Below are 21,232 nucleotides of genomic sequence, written 5' to 3'. Positions count from 1 at the left end.
AAAAAGGGGACCAAATGAGTTGTTGAGGAGGCCTTGGATGCTATGTCACACGAAAGGACTAGATGTTAATGTCAACTAGCCCTTTCACGTGTTGTAGCATCCAAGGCCTCCTAGGAGCTCATTTGGCCTTTTTTTTGGTCATTTTTTAGCATTTTAGGACAAAACTAAGGTATCTGTCTTATGAAATAATATTTATTTTCATTATAAATTTTTATAACTTTTGCTCATACTTCATTGCTTGGATAAGTTACTATTTGGAAAAGGAGAATGGCTAAGTGTGGCAATACTCAATAGTCAAGTGCTTATTCTACTTAATTATCAAGTTTTCTATTGATGTTCTAAATTAAAAGTTGCATTATCATACACAAATACAATATGAGACATTTGAATAAAAAGTCAAGGTTTTCCATTACATGCCAAAGTTTATAAAGCACATTTGCATTGTAGTGTGTATTACAAAAACACTGGGTGCTTGGCATCTCTAATGTCTCTCCTCTCTTATCCTTTTAGCTAATTGCATGTCTCTTTGCGTGCTAGTAATTTGGTAAGCATGAATTACACATAGACATGCATCCTCAAAAAGGGTGACAAGATAAGCTTTGGCAACTTCTTGGATAGCCTCCACTACAAGTCCTTGCATGCGAAATTGATCTCCATAAGTGTGAAGGATTTGTTCAAAGAGTAGAGAGAGAGAAAGGGAAAGACTCCATATGCATGAGCCTTCAGGCTCTCAAGCTCATTCCTTCATTTCCACACACTAAACTGAAAAACACACACACACACCAAGATAAAGTGACCTAGTGTAAATGTAGACTAGACTGACTAACTCTAGTCAGGTCACTGACTGACTACTAACCTGACTTATTTAATGTAGTCACATGTAGACAGCTGTACACACTAGCTCTCATAGATGTCGGTCATAGATGAAGACACACTGATGGTGAGCTTGATTTCTAACACTCCCCCTCAAGCTCAAAAACAAAACTCAAATCATCTGCATCACTTCAAGTAGCTGTCTAAAGTGAATGAACTTATCTTTACCAAGTGATTTGGTAAAGATGTCTGCTACCTGGTCTTCAGTCTTCACATGCTCCAAGTCAATCTGATATGCTAAAACCATTTCCCTGATGAAGTGGTAGTGAACCTCAATGTGTTTTGATCTTGCATGATAAACAAGATTGCTTGCTAACATAACACTGCTCAAATTGTCACAGTACAGCTTGACTTTGCTGCCCAAGTGTACTCCCAAGTCATTCAGTAACTTCTGTAACCACTTAGCTTCACAGGCCGCTAAGGCCGCACCACGATACTTTGCTTCCGTACTGGACAATGCAACTGTAGGCTGTTTCTTACTCTGCCAACTGATCATGCTACTACCCAATCCAAATGCATAGCCACTGGTTGACCTCCTGTCATATGTGCAACCAGCCCAGTCAGCAGTGTACCCCATCAAGTCAAGGGTTTTCCCGTATGCATAAAATAGTCCATGATCTGTGGTACCCTTTACATATCTCAAAATTCTTCTGAGTGCATCCAAGTGTGGTTTGCGAGGCTTCTGCATGAACTGACTGATCAGCCCCACATCATAACTCAAGTCAGGTCTAGTGATCGTGAGATAGATCAAGCTGCCTACCATCTATCTGTACATAGTAACATTCTCAATCTCTGTCCCAACATCAATGTGCAGCTTGACATTCTGCTCCAAAGGCGTATCCATAGGCTTGCAATTAGCCATACCATATTTCTATAACATGTCATGAGCATACTGCTTCTGTAGCAGCCATATGCCTCGAGGTGTAGAGACAACCTCAATCCCCAAAAAATATTTTAGCTCTCCAAGATCCTTGACCTTAAACTCAGCATGTAAACATGTCTTTATTTCTGCAATCCCATTTTCATCATCTCCTGTAATGATTAAGTCATCAACATAGACAACTAGAAAAACATAGCCACTCTCTGTCTTCTTCGCAAACAGACTATGATCAGCATCTCCCAATCGGAAACCATGTTGCTGCAAATAACTGCTGATGCGAGCATTCCATGCTCTGGGTGCCTGTTTCAACCCATATAATGCCTTTTTCAGCCGATATACATGTGCTGGAAATTCTGGATGTACATAGCCTTCAGGCTGTTCCATGTAAACCTCTTCCTGTAATTCTCCATTGAGAAATGCATTCTTTACATCCATCTGCCATAGTTTCCAGCCTCTAGTTGCTGCCAAAGAAATCACAGTTCTAACTGTAGCCATCTTTGCTACAGGGCTGGAAGTCTCCTCATAATCAAGACCATACTGCTGCGCATACCCTTTTGCAACCAGCCTGGCCTTATATCTTTCCAATGATCCATCTGATTTACATTTTACCTTATACACCCACTTGCATCCAATAGGTGTTTTGCCCTCAGGCAACTGTACCAAATCCCATGTACAATTTTCAGCCAAAGCTGAATATTCCTCATCCATAGCAGCACGTCAATTCTCATCTGAAACTGCCTCATCAAACTTACTTGGTTCTCTAAAACCTGTTACTTTTGTCATATAAGCATAATGACGGGCTGAATATCTAGTGTAAGTATACCTGTCAATAGGTCGTCTGACCCTCTCTGATCTCCTGAGCTGTGGCTCACTGTGAGCTTGCCTCTCATGAGGCGGCACATAACGGCTCTGCCTAGCACCTGGCGTCATAACAGACGGAATCCCCAATTCATTGTCTAAGCTGTCACTGCTAGATGAATCATAACCTGCAGTGAGTGGACCTGTTACATCTTCAAAAACCTTTTCTTTTCCTTATCTGTTCTCCCCCTCACTGACATATCCGTGTCAGTGGATGCAGTAGTGCGACTTCGTAATCGTCCTGTCCAAGGACTCACTGTAGATGATACATCACCTGTCTGACCAGTCATGGAAGTACTCTCTGCAGGAGTATTTTCAGCATGACTCATACTGGGTGAGCCTTCAGTAGGCACTGCAACAGGATTCCCATACCAAGATGCTAACTCATCAAATATCACATCTCTGCTTATGAGTGTCTCATGCGTAGAAGGTACATAACACTTATAAGCTTTCCGTTCCTGTGCATATCCAATAAACACACTTTTCACTGCCTTAGGATCCAATTTCTTCCTCCTCTCATCCGGTATATGCACATATGCAATGCTGCCAAATACCTTCAAGTGTGAAATACCAGGTTTATGACCATACAGTCGTTCATACGAAGTGACATCATGAATCCTTGCTGTAGGGGTTCGATTCAGCACATATACAGCAGTCACCACTGCTTCAGCCCAATAACCATTTGGCAGACATTTTTCATTCAGCATAGCTCTAGCTGACTCCATCAAAACCCTATTTTTCCTCTCTGCAACACCGTTTTGTTGCGGTGTATAACTGCATGTGAGCTGTCTTCTGATCCCATATTTAGCAAGATACCTGTGAAAGTAGTTTGAGACATATTCACCTCCTCCATCTGATCTCAAACATGATATGTAACAGCCAATTCATTTTCAGCATGTTTCTTGAAGTCTTTGAATGCATCAAACACATCATCCTTATGTTTCAAGATATAAAGCCAAGTGTACCTGCTAAAATCATCAATAAATGAGACATAATATCGTGCACCGCCAAAAGAAGGATTATGCGAAGGACCCCAGACATCAGAATGTACCAACTATAAAGGCCTAGTGCTGTTTTTTACATGTCTCATGAAAGGAAACCGTGCCTGCTTCCCAAACTGACATGTAGGGCATACATGACCAAAATCATTATACTTGAATTTAGGAATCCAAGTACTACTTCTTTCTGCTGCATAGATTTCAGCTTTTGTACATTGACATGTTCGATTCTCTTGTGCCAGATCTCTACATCTCAGATGGCACTCTCATCGTGAGCAAACATAGTTGCTTTAAGTTCAGGAATGGTCGATTCCAAAGTAAACATCCTGCCATCCCTTCTGCCCTTGGCAATTAGCTTGTAGCCATTTCCATACTCCTCAATGAAACATCCATCCTTGTTAAACCTCACTTGCAGATTCTATTCTGCCATTTGACCCACAGACAACAAATTCTTTATTATGGTCGGTACATGTAAGACATCATGCATGCCTTTCTTCTTGCCATTAGGCAGCATCATCAATGGAACAATCCCTTTATGCTTTATGTCATGTTGGGTATCATCCCCAGTACATACATGACCATGTGTACCTGCAACCATCTCATCAAACCACTCTCCATGCGGGGTCATGTGGTTTGACGCACCAGAGTCAATGTACCACCTGTCATCTCTGTTCTGCCTTGACACAGTCTTGGACACATGCTGCATGGCAAAGAGTCTATCAACCTGATCATCTTGACCATCACTAGAGGATGCATAATGCCCATGCTGTTTCCCTTTTGTCTTCATGTCATTCTGCTTTTTGTAACATTCCTTCACTATGTGCCCATACCTACCACAATAATGACAGTCCTTGTCCTTGTTGGACTGATCAGTAGACTACCAAGATCCAGATCCACCTCCTCTTCCTCGAGGTGATCTCCCCCTGCCTCTAAACCCACCAGATCCACGCTAGCCTTGTGTATTTGCACCATGCCAATTACTCTGCTGCTGCTGCTATCCATAAGTATTATGAGTGTCGCCACGACCTCGAAACGAACCACGACCTCTAGATCCTCTGCCACGCTGGCTAGAGTACAACACAGTGTCTCTACTCTGAGATGCACTAGAACCTCTATTCAAACCAAGTTTGACTTCCTCATGCAGCAACAAAGCAACTAGCTCTTCCCAGCTAGGGGGCTCCTCTCTGACAGAAATGGAAGTGTCAAAAGCTTTGTACTCTTTGCCTAAGCCATTCAAGGCAGCAGCAATCATATCATCTTCTGATACACTTGAGCCAATAGTAGCAAGTTGATCAGCTATGGTCTTAATCTCCGTGGTATATGTTTGGATGCTCTTGCCATTCCTAGACATGTTGTTGAACTGCTGTTTCAACTGGATCTTTCTTGCATGTGTCATGGTTCCATAATTTTTCATCAGTATGTCCCAAGCATCCTTCGGAGTCTCACATCCAGTGATTTGAATTACCCTAGCATCAGATATACATAAGGAAAACCAATGCAGCACCTTGCATGCTCTTTCATTCCATAGCCTGTAGGCTCTTTTCTGTTCATTTGTTGGATTGTGTGTAGGCAACTCAGGAGCAACTTCATCTCCTGTACATAAATCCCAATAACCTCTGCCAACCAGAAAGTTTTTCATTCTGAATTTCCACAATGTAAAGTTCTTATTATCCAACTTCTCTCCAACTATCTGAGTGATATTGTCAATCCCATGTGCATTAGCCATGATGCAATAGACTGTCTATCAAGTGCCTGACTCCCTGCAGTCCAATAAGTATGACTGACTAAGTTCTGACTAAGTTCAGTCCGTAGCAGTTTATGACAGTTTTCTACACTAAATTGCAGAAAAAAACCAGGGTATTTCAGCCCACTGACACCCTAAAACAACCCTCAAACAAGTGGTCTCAACTGTAGATATAACTGTCAATACATAAGCTATGTGTTTGCTTCAGCTTAAGCTTATGTAACCTCACTGCCAGGGTACATACATGCAGTCTGAAAATTGTAAACTGTGAGTAACTAGCAGCAATTTCAAGTCCAAAACTGAGTGGTAATCATGTCATACATGTTCCAAAATCTCCCAGGTAGCTGCTAGTACATTTGCAGTCAAGACATGATCATAAGGGCACAGAACAGTGCATAACCAGCACATACAAGTGTCAACAAATTCAGTTGCAGGTTGCGGTCAACCAGAATTCAGCATACCAAGCTCCAAGCAGCTCCAAAATGTCTTTTGACCATGTCATACATTTACTTTGTAGTGGCAAGTTCAATACATGAGCATCTGAGTAGGCATAGACAACTTGTCTTCATTGACCAATGGCACAAACCTCATGAGCTGTTTGTAATTAACCAGGACAGTGTAACTGCATTTATTTCAGCTTCAAAATTCAATTTTCAATGATGCTCATTGCTTGCTTCAATTCTCCATGCATTCAGCATGTATAGGCCAGTTCATATAGATGATGGAACCCCCAAGATGACCTGTATTGCTTCAGTAATGCACAGTACTTGTCATTGACTGTGTATGACAGTTTTCAGCCTATCATTGATTTTCAAATTTGAGTGTTTTGTCATTGACTGTGTATGACAGTTTTCAGCCTATCATTGATTTTCAGATCTGAGTATTCTGTCATTGACTGTGTATGACAGTTTTCAGCCTGTCATTGATTTTCAGATCTGAGTATTCTGTCATTGACTGTGTATGACAGTTTTCCGCCTGTCATTGATTTTCAGATCTGAGTATTCTGAGCAAGAGATCTCAGCTCCAAGACATTTGATCCAATGTATACATGCTTTGACACATTCTTGTGCTCCAAAGATGCCTTTGAGTGTAGTACAAGGCTCCTGTGTGTCAATAATGACTGAATGCATGCTGTCCATTCATGTTTACAGCAGTTCAGAAATGATTACAGGTCTGTGTCTGTCACTCCAGCTCATAACAGAGCTCCCACACAAGCATTTACTCCTTGCACACTTCAAATACCTTCAATAGTGAGCATACATGCTCTATGAACCTTGTCCAGGTGCCCCACTGAAGATTGACAGGTTGCTATCCACTCAGATCAGCAGGCACAGATTTTCAGACCAGGGGGCGCAGATTTTCAGGCACAGGTTGCTGTCCACTCAGATCAGCAGGCACAGATTTTCAGATACAGGTTGCTGTCCATTCAGATCAGCAGGCGCGCAGATTTTCAGACACAGGTTGCTGATTTTCAGGAGGCAGTCCACGATTTTCAGAAGGCAGTCCACGCTGATTCCTTCCTTTGACTATGGCTTCATTTGCAAGTGTCCAGCTTCTTCCTCATTCCTTACTTCCATCTCCTTTGCACTGCAGGTTGTCATGCCCATTCTCCCACATCCTATGGATGAGGCTCTGATACCATGTTCAAAGAGTAGAGAGAGAGAAAGGGAAAGACTCCATATCCATGAGCCTTCAGGCTCTCAAGCTCATTCCTTCATTTCCACACACTAAATTAAAAAGCACACACACACTACAAGATAAAGTGACCTACTGTAAATGTAGACTAGACTAACTAACTCTAGTCAGGTCACTGACTGACTACTAACCCGACTTATTTAATGCAGTCACATGTAGACAGCTGTACACACTAGCTGTCATAGATGTCGGTCATAGATGAAGACACACTGACTGTGAGCTTGATTTCTAACAGGATTTCCTTCACTAAGTGCGCAAATGATACTTTTCTTCACTAAAAGTGAAGGATTTTCTTCATTAAGTGTGTAAATGATACTTTTATCATCATCAATAGGTCTATGCTCTTCTAGTACTAGCAGATCTCCTTAAGGTTTTCCAAGTGATACTTCTTCCTCCTCTTTAGCCTTTGCCCTAGGACTCATGCCTCGGTTGGTTGGACCTTGTTGTGATGCCATATCTATGCTTGTTGGAGTGGAGGTTGAGGTTGATATTAGTCTCAAGTGCGAGTTTTTTGGTAGGGATTGGTTCCAGAGTGGGGAGAAGGGGTGCCATTTTTAAAATACCATTTTTACACACAAAAGGGTCCCATATAAAGGGGTAACTTACAAATTGAATAGAAAAGGGTTATGTTTTATCAATGAAAAATTCACAGATAATGATATTTATAAATAGGCCTTGAATGCACTGATATAGAGGGTATACATATAGTGAATTCCCTAGGGATTCTAGCCACCTGTTTGCCTAGAAATTATATCTAAATATGTACAATTGTATATCCAAGAGAGAACATTATGGGTTTCCTTGGTCACTTCAATTCTCTTGCTAGCCACCAAATTTTCTTTTTTCAGTTATACACTAAATGGTTGAACAAGTGTGCTATCTTTTACATAGGCCATGGCATTATTTATCAATGTAAGACTCACCCTCTTCAATTTACAAACTCCAAGGTTGAAACAAGATTTAGCAATTATAGTTGGCACAAACTTAGTAGAAACAAGTATACCATATCGAATCCTTAATTTTCTATTATGATAACCCAATATCTTCCAAGTATTGTACCTTGTAAAAATGAGCCATGGTGCATTGCAACTTAACCATGCCAAAAAAAACATTGTTGAAGTTATCATAGTCATAAGAAGTTATCTTTCTAGTTTTAGTTCCCTCCAAAAGTTTCTCATATTGAATCAACAATGGGAATTTTGAGAAAAACAAATCCATTTTTTGCAAAAATTTATAAAAAGCATATTTGGGGTAAAAAATAAATCCGAGTTAATGATGTGGCATTTTTGGGAACTTGGAGGATGAAAAAGACTAGTTGTTAGGGTGTGAAAAGAAAGGGAGACCCCCTCCTTCTAGGTAGGGTCCACCACAAAAAGTAGGGTGGAGCTTAGGAATGTAGGGGGCTAGGAAAGTAGGGAGACCCCATTCTTCTAGGTAGGGACCACCACAAAAATTAGGATGGAGCTTAGGAATGTAGGGGGACTGGGGGACAAAAAGATATGGAATGACGATCATTGAAGAGGGACTAATCCAAGATTAAGGATTCCTAATTAATTTCTTACAAGGCCCTTTTTGAGTCCATATTCCCCTTAATGGATGAACTTGGCTCATAGGCTAGTCACCATTGAGAAATTCTCATTCATCCTACTCAAAGATCTCTTTATCATGTGCTTTGTAGAGGCTAATTATGGTGACAACCTCATTATTTGTTTAATGAACATTGAGTAGTAGCAGGAGGAGAGTATAAATAACTACATCTCTAAAGTAAGAAGCCTATTTAAACACATACCAATTGTTGAAAGACCCACTACCAAGAATGTAACCAAATCATCATCAAGGGCACCTACAATGAAAGGATTTATGAAACCATGGTAGGCAACTTGAGTCTCGATTTATCCAACATCAATGATGTGCTCAATGAAGCAATCCGTGTTGATGACTTTCTTTTGGACAGAAGTAGAGATAAGAGAGTTATGGCAACCATTAGACTCTCGGCTAAGCCACTACAAGGTTGAAGTGAATGTCACACAAGATCTTATGGTAGATATTGAAAAACAATACCAAGAGCTCCTAAAAATGATAGAGAACATGAAGCTATCTTGACCTTACCATCTGAACATATAGTGAATTATTAACTATGGTGGAGATCATCCCCCTTCACACAGTACTTGAAGCTAGTGTACACATGCACTAATCATGGAAAATTTAGGCATGAAGCCACTTATTATAGGGCTCCCAGGACCTAACTCTAACTATAGCCATCCCCAATATAATCAAGGTTTTCACTATCCAAGATCTTTGTAGCCTCTCGCCTAGCTATCTCCCCAAGAGCAAAGGCAAATAGCACAAATATTTGAAATCGACCCTTTGCGAATCCCTAAATTTCTAGGCCTAATCATTACTTATCCCCCAAGTGATGTATTTGTCCATTATGTCAAGGAATTGATAGAGGACAAGGATCACACTAACCCCTTTGTTTTTTATGACAAAGAGGGTCCACTTGATCCTAATGGATTATAGAACCATGCTTATCATGATATTAGGATGACAAAGAGAACCTAGGAAAACAAGAGCTTATTGGAACTATGGACAACTAGAATAAATATCCTTGTGTTGTCCATATGGGCAAGAATAGCCTAAAGAGAATGAATTAGACTAACAATGTGCCCTCTCCTGAATGTGGAATCACCTACATGTATCAAGTTTGCTCAAGTTAGAAAACCTATAGTAGCAAGGAAATCATACCATCGACACCCTTGAGTCTCTTCTTGTTGAAATGATCAAGCATAAAGATGTTGTTTCCATTTTAGTCAATGCTACTAAGATAAAATAACCATTGAGGGACTAACCACATTAAATGGGTCAACAATAGGCAAGAAGAATACTAAGAGGAGGTGAAAGTGCACTAAACTCGAGATGAAAAGAAAAGGCTTAATAGTCAGTAGTAGGGCACATCTCTTGTATGAGTGCAAAAAGTGCAATGAACGCACCTCAAATAGAGAAGGCTAGTATAGTAAAGGTTAGAGAAGGCTGCTACAACAAAGGTTAGAGAATATCCTAACATTAAGAAATGATTGGCCATTATCAATATGCTCAAGGAACGGCTGGAAGTAGTGCAGAGAGAACTATCATTAAAGGTAGTTTTGGAAACCATTAGTCTTTCTAGCATCTCTACCTCTCTCCACATAAGTCTCTACCCACTCAACCCCCAAACCTTGGGAACTCCACCATTGATCCACTCTCTTTTGGACAAAAATCACATAAACAAGAGATTGCAAGTCCAAACAATGTATAACAATGCAAATTTCACTATACAAAAATAGAAACTATCAGCCCTTCTATCCACCAATATCTCAATTCCACTCAGAATCTTGATAAAAGAAAGCCCCTCCATATGGCAAGCATTTGAAAGTTGGATGGATAGCACAAATATTGCTCCATTATATCAAGATCCAGTATAGTTATCAAGTCGTGTCTACTGTAGGAGCCTTGGGAATTAACATGTCATGTGAAGGGGCAGAATGTCATACATACTTCTAGTAGAAGATTTGGGTACTCTACCTAAAAAGGAATCATCAATACTAGGATAGAGTTAGCATTGTTAGTGAGAGCATGCTTTGTGCTTGGGGAAACCCTCCAATCAAACGTATTTACTTCAACCTAACTATTACTAATATGAGATGGATCTAGAATTCTTGTCTCGTGGTTCAATTGCCAGAAGGCGCCGGGCCTCTATTTACTCGAGATCAAAAGCATGAAGAAAGCAAACACTCAAAGAACTCAAAACGATATGATTTATTGATTCACAAAAATTTATTACACAAATTCAAATTTGTCCAGCTACTCAATGCTCGGAACAAATTCTAAACACATTTCAAAGCTGTGCTCGCACTCCATGATGCTTGCTCCAACTCTTTGACTTCAGTGCACATAACATGGTAGTCCATTGTAGTCACACGATTATAGTGCTCCAACTTGAAGCGATGAATCAACACATAATAGGCACTCAAAACCAATATTCCTGTCAATACAATCAGAATTGGTGTGTATTGGAGGTAAAACTCTAATCCAAATCCAATATGCTGAAGGCCCTCAACAATTCCAAGACTTCAAAGCGCATTCATGTTTGTTGTCAGTTTAGTACGTGAGCACAAGTCTAGATTTAGTCTTGCTTTAGTCATATCAAAGATGATAGGTGGCTGTTTTCATGTCTTCTTCATCTAGCTCAGAAACCAATTCATCACATAGTGCCTTCCCTGAATTAACTACCCACATAAAGCTCCATTTCTAGTCCCTTAGAGACTATACCTCTATGTAGCTCCAAACTTGTTTCTAGAGCTTCTGCACAGAGACATAAGCTTTCAAGTTGCAAACAAACATGAAGGGATTAGGTGCTATGCCATCTTGGTGCATTTGTTACAAACATGTTTCTACTTCTTTAATGAGTCCACATTCAGCATATCTTGTAATCAACACTGTCGAGGAGACTGCATCTCTAATGGAAATCTTGTCAAACAATAGGCGCGCTTTTTCAAGCAAGTCACATTTGATATACATATTCATTAGTGTAGTGGCCACCTGGAGTTCACTTTCAAACCCCTTAAGACTAATTCAACATGGATTTGATGACCACATTCGACATCCTGTAGCCTGAGCATGCATTGAGTAGTGCCAAATATGTAAATCTGGTGGGCTGAATGGAGATCTCCTGCTGCATTTTGCTGTACAAGTGGAAGGTATGTTGAAAATCTCCATTGTCGATGTAACTTGAGATAAGAGAGGTCCAAGAGTGCTTAGATGGGTTCACAAGCACGCTGGTCAATTGGCTCCTTCTGCTAAAGGCTCATCGAGAAATCCCAAAGGCCTACTTGGCATGCAATGGAAGACCATTATAGTGAGCTTGAGAACCACCCAAAGAATGGCATTGATGGAACCAATTTGTTTCCTTCCAGGACCAAATAATCATCAATCCTCTCATATATGCAATATGAATAAAAATTTGCTACTGCTTGTTAATTTAAACATTCTTCGTGCATTCTCATCTCCATTAGATGTCATAAAGTAGTGCAACTCCCTCTATCAATACCCCTATGTCATCCTTAGTCAAATATTCTTAGAACCATTTGGCACTGTGCAATCTTGTTGCAATCCTTTCAAGACTCATGCACCCATCGTTTGAGCAATCTCTTCTAAAAAAAACCAGTGCATCCTTGGAAGTTCTCTTCAACTATGTTACTTTGATGAACCTGTACTGCTGCCATAGTGTATTGGGCAATCTCTCTTGCAATCGGATCTTGCATAATGCCAAACAAGTCATTATGCCGACATGTTGTCGTACATTGAGTTTCCACGACTCTCTCCTCTGCCTTCTCTTGCTTTAATTGGTTCTGTATTAGAGGACATACCATCAGTGAAATTAGATTCTGGATCAAAAAGAGGGGAGATCTCTTAGTAGACCCTTGAAGGCATTGATCTCCTGCAAGAATTGTCAGTTCTCTTTGCATCCCCCCAAACTCGAACAACTGACTGCCATGGCTTTCTGCGAATTTGCATAGTTCTTTTGAAATAAGGTAGGCATGAGATAATTTGTTTCTAGCTTTTTATAAAAAAATTTAGCAACCTCTCCAATTGCACCAGACCTTATATCAATCACAAAGTTGTCTCCCCAACCTGCTGGAACTCTTTTCCAAATAGTCACTTATACATTGTTATTAAAAAAAAAACCAATGCAAAAGCGTTTGCCAAGTTTGGCATCTAGTGCTTTTTTTGGGAGTGGCTCTGTTTCAAGGTAAGTATCCTACAGTTAAGCAGTTCTCTGTCATGCCCTTGTTCAGCTTGACCAGTAATAAATGCATTCCATGAAGCAATATCTCGAGCTAGCAGTTGATCAAACACATGATATGCTTTTCTAAGAGAGCTGCATTTGGTATACATATTAACAAGGGAGTTTCCCACATAGAGGTCCCTCTCTAATCCAATTTTGGTGGATTTAGCATGTAGAAGTTGCCCTGTTTGTAGGTCACTTGTGGAGCCACAAGCTTTTAAGCTACAAATAAAGGAGACACAATCTGGAGTGACACCTTCATGTTACATCTATTTAAAACAGTGCCTCACTTCCTCAACAAGACCATGTTCAGCATATCCTATTAGTAAGACATTCCATGAGACTGCATTTCACTTTGGCAAGCTCTGAAATAATTGGCGTGTTTCTGAAATCAACCCACCTTTGGTGTACATATCCATCATTGTGCTGCTAACATATATATCCATTTCATGTCTTGTTTTGATAATCTTAGCATGTATCTCTTGCCCTTTTTCAAAAGATTCTACACTCCCATATGCTTTAAGAATGCAGACAAACATGTCAAAATCAAAGAAGTTTGCCCCCCACTCCATCTGTTGAAATAATTTCTAAGAGTCCTCACTAAGCCCATGCTCAACATAGTTGGTAAGCAATACAGTCCATGAGAAGAGTTCAAGAGCTTGTAGTTCATTGTACACTTGGCATGCCTCTACAAGCAATCCACACTTGGTGTACACCTGCACTAATGAGCCGCCAACATGAAGCTCCCTGTCCAATCCCTTGATAACTAACTCAGTATGTAATATGTGGCCTATTTTTTTATATCACCAGAGGAAGCACAAGCTTTCACAGTACAAGCAAATGTGACAACATCAACAGTTGCAGACATACCTTCCTATTGCATTTGATGATAAAATTTCAGGATCTCCTCGCCAAGATCAAGTTCAAAAAATCCTGAAATGAGAACATTCCATGTGACTACATCTCGAACTAACAATTGGTCAAAACACTTGCCATACATATGCTAGAAACCGACATTTCATATACATATCCATGATTGTGTTGCCTACATTGGCATCCCTCTCAAGCCCCCTTTTGATTAGTTCAGTGTGCATCTTCCACAAGGCCATGTTTGAGATACATGTCCACCAATGTTGTACCAATGTACAATTCTCCTTCCCACCTCCTTTTGATTAGATTAGTATTGAGTGCTGAAATGACTAGGTTTTTTGGTTGATTTTTTATGTTTTTGAGGCATGAATGGTTGATTTTGATGGATTTTGAGTGATGATTAGTTGTTTTAGAAGTGTTTGAGAGTGTTTTGGATGATTTTGATTATGTTTTGAAAACTCATGATGATTTTTAGTAGAAATATGAGGCTCTATGATGTTTTGATAGGTTCTGTTGAGGTTATGTTTAGCTTCTGTTTTGTTCTGTTTTTCTTTTGTATGAAGCATGGAGTAATGATTTATGGAAATTGAGAATTTTTGAAAGCTCATTGAATGGTTTTTGATAGTTTGGAATGGTTTTAGTATGAGTTATGAGGTTTTGATGCTTTCTGTCAACCTTGTGTAAACCTTCTATTGAGCTTCTGTAGAGCCTCTGTCTTTGTTATGTTATGTTTTGTATGCTTCTGTAAGTGTTCTGTGGAATGTATGTGTGACTTTGAAAAAGTTTTCTAGCCTTGGAAAGAGGTGAATGTAAGTTCAAAAGAGCTTGAGAAAGTGGAAGAAGTAGCTGCTAAAGACTCAAGAGAAGACTGGAGTGAAGTGACAGTGATGAGCTGTGAGAAGTCAGTGTAGCGGCTTTGGTGACCTTTCATATCAGAAACACCTCTTGGGAGAGGTATCCATGATCAAAGAATGATTATGATGAGTGATTATTGATTATTTTAGTGAGAATATGATGTACTATTGATTAGGAGAGAAAGAGAGAGTCAGAGATAGCCAATTCTATGCCAAAACAATGTATTTATCTATGAGAGACTGTGAGAGAAAACTATGAATACAATGACGATGAATACTATGTGATATCTTTCCATTCAAAGTGGTGTTTCTTTTGTGTTCTCTTTTTTGGTTAATGAATTCTATGAAGAATATTAAGAGAATGATGAATTTTGTTGAAGTTAAAGTTGTGGAAGATTATTTCTATGATGATGCGTGAAGATTTCTCGTGGTGTTCTTTTCCTTGTTGTGGTTCTCTAAAGAATGAAACAAAAGCTTGTTGATGTTACAAGATAGATTTTCTTGCAGTAGAAACCCTATTTCCTTGGTGTCTCTCTTGGGGCTCCATTTTTTAGTGGGTAGCCCCATAGGGAAATCTGCCATCAACAAGCATCAAAAGAGGTTGAAAATGAAGGAAATGGCATTGTCAAAAAGAGAAGAATTCAATGGATACTTGCAAAGTTCCTTCTACCACTGAAGAATCGGAGCTTCTCATTTCCAAATCTACTTTCCACAATAAGTTCATTCCACAATGGCAGAAACATATTACCATCATGATGTAGACTCTATGTGGTGGACTACTTCCTCTTTCAGTTGAAGCAACATAAATGTGCATCTTGGTGGCAAATTGTTTGGGAATAACTGAAGTGCAGAAATAGAGAGAATTACCATCCATGGAAGATTTTGCATTCATTAAGAAGTTTCGAGTCATCATCAAGTGGGAGATCGTGAAGAAGCTTCAGGAGTCGTGGACAGTGGAGTTCACGAAAACAAGAAAGAAGAGAGTTGGAATTTGTTCGTGGATGCTCAACAGCAGGACATGTGGAATGAATGGTGTACTGACAATCTCCTATTTGTCCAATTAGCAATCCAGTGGAAGTTGGTAGACAAAGTTTTCTTCACAACATACACTATTGAAACTATCAAAAGCTGGCATTACTATGATGATGGCACAATAATGATCCTCAAAAGAATGAGTTTTGATACCTTTAGAACGGAATACTTCCCTCTCTATAGTGGTTTGAAAGCTGAATTCAGAGACATAGAAAAGAAGGAAGTAGAAGAGATGTTGGCCAGAGAGACCTCTAGAGACTAAAGCCCCTTTGATTCTATTCAGTCGAGTATAGACTAATTGGTTGGAGTCAACCTCGTGATGATTGACGCAATTAAGAGGCAAGCACTAAAACAAGTCCAGAGGTACGTGAAAAGAGAGAAGGCAAAAATCAAGGCCAAGAATGAGATTGCGTAGCAGAAGCCTTTTTTGACACCCTAAAAGCACTCTTTACAGAAGTCCCCATGGCGATTCAAGGTCCCCTTCCTAGTTAAATTTGTCATGAAAATATTGATGAATAGGCCAACAAATGTAGTCCCACCACCCATTTTTAAGGGAGAGTATAATGAAGATCCCGATCTTCATGTAGCAGAGTTTATGGTAGCATGTGTGGCTAACAATGCAAGAACCCCTGAGCATTGGTTAGCAATATTCCCTGCCACTTTCAAAGGCACAGCGTTTCAGTGATATGAGAGACAAGCAACAGGAACTTTTGGCACATGGGAGGCCTTCCTCACTAAATTCAAGCGTGAAGGTTTTGGAGAGCGGATGTGAGAGGAGTTCATGAACCTAAGTCAATTAGATGATGCTAGGCCTACTCCTTGTGGATGTCATGCCTTGGTTCTATCCAGGGGTAGGGGGAGCATTGTGCTGAGTTTTATTATATATTTGTTTTGTATCAGTTTGATGCTTCTTTGGTTGTTTATGTGCAGATATGTTCGTGGATTCGACAGGTTGAGTCGCCCTATCCCGTGGTCGCCAATGAGAGCGGAATTTTGGTGCCGGAAAGTGCTTAAAAATAGCTAGAAATTATGAATTTCAAAGGAAAAATATTCATTGTCAAAGGCGGCGGCTCGATCTAGGACGATTTTAAGCGTCAAAGTGCTTTAAAGGCGCCCGAGCGACACTTGTTGATTTTTCATAATTTTTCAGACAGTTGTGCGGGTTGACACGAGCTACTGGCCAATGCGGGATGCCAAGCCGGACGCCCAAGATTTTTCAGAGCTCGATTCCGAGTCGGGACGGGAAAATGGCCAAGAAACCGGTCAAGATGCGAAGAGGTGGACAAAATTTGGCCAAAATGGGCAAGTGACCCTTGGGAGCCCAATTTTAAATGTCACATGAAAGTTTGATGTCTTGCATGAAGAAAAAACGTGGGGAGGGAGATGTCAGGATGCGCCCGATTTTTGCGCCCAATCTTGGAGGAGGCATCATGCAGCTTGTGAGCAACCCACCCAATGGATCTTGGGCATTGATTCCCCTCTGGATGCTGACTCTATCGCCGCCTCTTGCCCGTCAAATGATGCTCTCTTTGAAGATCTCTGATTTCAGTCTTTCTCTCTCCTCCCTCTCTCTCTTCTAAAGGCAAGTTCATGTGGGAAAAAGAAGGAAGAAGAAAGAATGGTGGAGGCTTGTCCGGCATGGATCGGATTGCTCCACGGGCTGGAAATGGTGATTGGTGATTGTGCTGGACATGAAGTGCTGCTGATTTTCAGATTTGCAGCCATGGACATGAAACCCGAAACACGCAAATAAGCGGTAATTCAAAATTTTCAAAGAAAATTTGAGATTTTATGGCTTTGGATTGATGAAATGTTGTTCATGTGGGCTAAAAACTGTTCATGTTGCTGTTTTCTATGAGTTCTTGGTGGTCATAATCAGAGAATCAGAAAAAATATACATATTGTGGTTCAAAATAATACATTAAAACACGAAAAACATGAAAAATCAAGGAAAAATGATGGTTTTTTGGCAAAAAAAATGGGAAAGTAAATAGGAACACCAACTAAACTTTCACTTTTCTGCAAGAAGGAACTAAGGGCCAGAGCCCATAACCTGTTTTGAATTTTCAGCAATTAAATAATGCAGGAAAATAAGGGAAAATACAAGAAAAGGGTGGAAAAACCCTAAAAAATAGGGGAAAAATACATTTTGGGTTCCGAAAAAATAAGGATAAATAAGAACAATGGTTGTGAATGTTTGTGGGGACTGAAGCATGAGGATTTGCCTCAGTTCAACCCCACCTTCTTGTTCTAGTGTGTCTTTTTCCGCTTTCTACACATAAAATGATGTCAAAATACCCTATAAACCTATCCAACGATGCAATATTTAAATGGGGAAGGGTAGAGAAGTTGAAATATGTCTAAATGCCATGTGAAATGATGGGAAAGATGTTGATTTCTATGCATAGCATTTAGGATGGATGATAATTAAAATTAAGAGCTTAGTAGCACGAGGATCACCTCGGTGCTAGGCCCATGCAACGAAGCACGAACGGTAGTTGGAAATCATTAAAAGAATGGTTTTGCACTGGTACACGATATTGTTTGCTAAATGTTTGAGCACTAGGCATCCACCAAATGCATAGAGCATGAAAAGAATTTAAAAATATCAGTGACCAGCTCCTGGACATGCATTGCAATTGGTTTATTAGAACATGATCTATGATGAGAGGCAGTGAGGTACCCATGCTGTAGGTAGACGCGGGTCCCAAAGGGGAAAGTATGTGAGGAAGAAATGGTACATTCCTGGACACGCTTATTTGGTACCTTGAGCGACTTTTGTGCGATGTGTTTATTTGTTGAGCGACGCACTGAGGGGCCAATCCCCAAGGTGTAGGAGAGTCGTAGAGGGTTGACGGCATTCAGCCGTAGGAGGAACCCCATGTGTATGTGATTGGAGCCTTTTGGCTATGTGAAAGGGACTCCCTCTGAGGAGTAATATTGGGTTAGGATCAGTTGGACTACAATGTATTACAAACGCAATGTTTAGGAAGGCAGAGATTTTGATAGACGCTCCTGGCCACGAGGTCGAGGGGTTGTCTTGTGCGTAGTGACGAGGCCCAGCTAGTGCATGAGCCAGTGCCGGCCCATTTTTAGGTCCATCAGTGATGCGATTGCCGGGAGCCGCTTAAAAGTGGCGGTTCTCGAATCTTGGTTGTTTAGGGACCAACTAACAGTTTATGCCAAAGGATACTGAGATTGATTCGTTATTTATTGATAAGCATCGTCTAGCAGAAATCCAAAAGCAAGAAAGAGACGAAAGAGCTAGGCGACGTGATGAAAATTTTAGGAGATATTCTCCTAAGGGTAGCGGCGCTGAACCCTTACGAGGGAGTGGATCTAGTGGTCTTGGGACCACAAGTAGTAAGTTAGGAGAAGGTGGAAGCTTTAGTGCTCCCCTTCCTTCTATAAGCCAGTCCACGTCAAGTACGGGAGGTGTAACCCCATCGTCCCCTATTCCTAGTGCAAATCCAATCCTTGTCATGGCGCAACCTATTGCAATTCCAGTAGGAACGATGGATTTGTCGGCTCTAGGTTACCTGCTACCCATTTTTAATGGGCTAGTTGAGGAAGATGCGGAACTCCACATTAGGGAGTTTCAAAAGCTGATGTTTAATTGCCGCATCCAAGAAGAAGGACATTTAATGATGTTCTTCAATATGACTCTCAAAGGGAGAGCCACTATATGGTATCATGGTTTAGAAGCCGGAACCATATTGAACATTGATGCATTTTATGGAGCTTTTCGACGGGAGTTTGCCCCTGAAAGGGGTGGACAATATTGGTTGCGTGTACTTAACGTGACCCGTCAAGAACCACACGAGGATATTCGTGCTTATGCGAAGAAAATGAAAGAGGTTTTCCGTAAGTTGGACACCTCTATTCCTATCCCCGTAGCTGCCCAATTGCAATATTTCCTACATGGTTTGGACTTTAATATCCAATTGCAGTTGAGTAGTGTTCCCTTGGGGGATATAGATACTGCCATTACACGAGCACAAGAGGTGGAATCCCGACTACAAGCAGCCTATGCTTCTCGAGGCAATTCGAACATGGGTTTAGTATTGGGAAATAATGTGGCAATGGCCAATGGCAGTGGTGGTCAAGGGATGGCGATGGCTAACCCCAATGGGAGAGGAAACATGATGCAGAATGTCCCTTTATTACCAGCTCCCCCTAGCATGTCGATGCCTACGAGCAGTCAAATGGCTCCAAGTGGTGGAGGCCAGGCGGTCAATTCTAACACCATGCCTGTGGCTCAACAACCAGTGCCCAATCAAATTGTTAGGCCGATGGAACGACAGGGTAATGACCAAGGCTATGAGTCGAGTTCTTCCACTGTTCTTGGCGAGGTTAAGGACATGATGAAGCATTATACCGACATGATTACGGAGCAGTATCGACAAATAGCCGTTGATGTCAACTTCCTTAAAAAACAACAAAATTTGATAGGAAGTAGATACCCAGATGAGGGGGCACCTTCGAGGTTTAGTTGCAAATGGTGTGGTGGGCAGCACTATCCAAGGAATTGCCCAAATGTTAAGTGCGATATCTGTGGAAAATCTGGCCATTTAGCAGCTACTTGCTAGAGTAAGATCAGTTCCCTCCAACGAGGTAGTCGGCAACCAGGGCCTGTTAATCATCGTGCCCAAGGAAATGATTCCCAGCGAGAAGATGGGCCTAAACAAATACTTCAACGACCAAAGACTACAGTGGAGGAGCTACCAAGTGGTAGCGGGGTTAGTTTGATTGAGGCTATACACGTTAATGATGCTGAAACCTCTAATCTACGAGCTGTCCTTACAAGAGGTCAAAAGGGTAGAGAAGCTGACAAGGATAAGCCTGTCGATGGAAACCCTAAACAAGGCGACAAAGGAACGCAAGTTTTGGACCCTTCCATGGAAGGGGGACCTTTGAAGCCCATAGAAAGTAAAGTCGATAAGGAACCACCAAAGAAGAAGGCGAAAGTTAAAAAGGAGGCATTAAAACCGGTTCAGCGACCTAAAGAGCGGATGGTTTGGCGTGAAAAGCGAGCTCTATCGAACTATCATGAATTCGATTTGGCAAGCTCTCTTTGCGAAGTCAAACTGGATGTGAATCTCTTACAGCTTATTAAGCTTTCCCCAGGAGTACGCAAGGAATTTAGAGAGATTCTACGTACTGGGTATATCGTAGAACCTTTGGGTATTGCGCGAGTTGGTGATGACTGGTTCGAGCATGCTGAGAAGCATTGCCCAAGGGTTGCGGCCTATGTCGATGGGATATTAGTAGATTATGCCATTGTCGACACGGGATCATCTGTTAACATTATGAGTTCTGAACTGATGGAAAGGTTGGGTCTTGCGATCCAGAAAGATACCTCCACAATTCTCAGAATGGCAGATGATAGTTTGAGACAGCCGGAAGGCTGCATTACTAAGGTCCATGTTACTGTTGCAAATGTAGAATGCCTGTTGGACTTTAGGGTGATTCGTTTTGCAGGGCGTCCAAGTTACCAAGTATTACTCAGACGACCTTAGATCTTGCAAGCGGATTGCCAAGTAGATATACCTGCCGGTTGACTGATATTCGGCAGAGGTGCTCAGCGTGTGGTAGTTGATGCTT

Source organism: Lygodium microphyllum, chromosome 22, assembly GCF_053477565.2.
Source record: "Lygodium microphyllum isolate KBCC chromosome 22, Lygodium_microphyllum_v1.1.10, whole genome shotgun sequence".
NCBI lineage: Eukaryota > Viridiplantae > Streptophyta > Polypodiopsida > Schizaeales > Lygodiaceae > Lygodium > Lygodium microphyllum.
The sequence above is the reverse complement of the archived record's forward strand: the minus strand, read 5'-3'. Positions refer to the sequence as shown.